Source organism: Colobus angolensis, unplaced genomic scaffold (genome assembly GCF_000951035.1).
Source record: "Colobus angolensis palliatus isolate OR3802 unplaced genomic scaffold, Cang.pa_1.0 Scaffold290, whole genome shotgun sequence".
Lineage (NCBI taxonomy): Eukaryota > Metazoa > Chordata > Mammalia > Primates > Cercopithecidae > Colobus > Colobus angolensis.
Window position 1 is genome coordinate 1157105 of NW_012116155.1, and position 2324 is coordinate 1159428.

A 2324-nucleotide genomic window follows, 5' to 3' on the forward strand; every position below is an offset into this window, starting at 1 on the left:
TAAAGGATTGGCAATAATGGATTCATTTGCGACTTGTTTCTTTTTCAAATTTAGGATTATCAAGAAAACAATCCACATAGGAGATAGTTATAGAACTAGTAACATAAGCAAGGATTTAGTTTTCTGGATACTTACTTGTACAACAGAATCACCATTTAAAAATTAACTTTTGTTGAACACCTCCCAGTATGGCACTTCAGAATTAATCAGTGTTAAAGAGAAAGGAGATTTGGGATTTGAAGGCATTTTAGTCTGCTATTTCATATTCTCAAACTGTGTTCATATACTAGAAATTCAAAACTTACAAATACAATCAATTACCATTGCTTCCAATATTGCCTCTTCAGACTAAACCTTCATTTATAGTCTGTAATACTGAAGTAGACTCCTAAAAATCTTCTTTAGTAAATATTTTAAACTTCACCCGGATACATAAAATTTAAATTAAACTGCGTTCAAAATCATCCAAAGACTCCACTTCACAATGAATGATTACACATCTGTCCCTTGAATTCACTCTATACCACTTCTTTTCTGAATAGTCACACAAACCTTTCTGAAATTCAAATTAGGCAGAGTCCAGTCTTCTTTCTGAGCAATTTTTATGACTGGAATATTGTTTCCTTGAATAACATGGGTTATTTGCAATTTTATGTATATCTCTTCAAATGTTACTTTTATGGAGGCATTGATATAGAATAAGCCAGAAATATGGGCAAATAGAATTTTGGGACAACCTCTTTAGTTCTTTTTCTTTCTGAAATTACTTCCTTTTTCCAGCAACTGTAAATGCTGTGACTCAATACCCTTGCTGTGGTTCTGTAATGCCAGTGAGTTATAGTCAGTATGCTTACTTTCACTGTAATAGTTAAGTAATGATTAAAAATTGAAATATTTATGGTATTACGAGGCTCAAAAGAGTAGGAAAATCTGTTTATATAATGTACTGTGTTCTCCATGAGCATATTATAAAAGTAAAATATGTTACTAAAAAGAATTCATGTTGTCAAAATAAATAATGCTAGTATCAAACTATGCACTCTCTTAACTTATAATATTTGAAGAAATTCATGTAAGTATTGCTTGTGTAATTGTGTCCCCCACCCATACACACTCAGAAAGATGTCTTTATATTTGATGTGCCATAGTTTTATACTAAGACCACAGTGACTTAGGATTTTGAAGAAACTTCATTTTAAGAATGAACAGTAAGTCATTTACAGGCCTTGGGTTTTGTCAGTCTGGAGAATATGAGAGAATCTCGGATTTGAGGATTTCTGCACGCATTCAGCTTCCTGATAAGTACCCTCCTCTCTCCACTGCCAACCGTTGGTACATACAGGGCTTAAACAGTAGATTGCTTCCTCTCAACACTGAGCTTTAAACTTTCTAAATATCAACTTTTCTTTTTCTTTTTTTCAACTTTTATTTTATTTTTGGGGGCTACATGTGTAGTTTTTTACATGGGTAAAGTAAATTGCGTATCATTGAGGTTTGGTGTACAAATAATCCTGTTACCCATGTAGTGAGCACAGTACCCCATAGGTAGTTTTTCAACTCTTGCCTCCTCTACCTTCTTCACCTCTAGTAGTCCCTGATCTCTATTGTTCTCATCTTTATTTCCATGTTTACCCAATGTGTAGCTCCCTCTTACAAGTGAGAACCTGCAGTATTTGTTTTCCTGTTCCTGCATTAATTTGTTTAGGACAATGGCCTCCAGCTGCATCCATGTTGCTGCAAAGGATATGATTTTGTTATTTTTTTAACGGTTACATTGCATTCTATGGTGTATATACACCACATTTTCTTTATCCAGTTCACTGTTGATGGACATCCAGATTGAATCCATGTCTTTGCTATTGTAGTTAGTGTGTCAATGAACCTATGAGTGCATGTGTGTTTTGAGTAGAACAATTTATATTCCTTCAGGTATATACCCAGTAGCAGGATTGCTGGGCTGAATAGTAGTTTACCAGTTTATAATTATCTTTGCAAAAATCTAGAAGATAATTTGTAGTTATCACACTTGTTTCATTCAGACTTTGTTATATTGTACTTTTTCTGACAATAACAAACAAAACTCACAAGTTTCAAGGCAAAACTATCTCTACATTCATGAAGAATAACCTGCAATTCACTGTGAGAAAGAAGATTCATTTATAAAAGGTGTCTGTGGCCTCTTTCTCCTCCTTCCTCTCCTCCTTATCCTCTTTTTGTGTAATACAGAAGTGAGCTGGTAAGCTAGGTCTCCTCCAGCCTATGTTTAAAGTACACTTTAAATGAAGGTGTACCTCCTTCATTTAAAAATCTCACTTCTACTCATA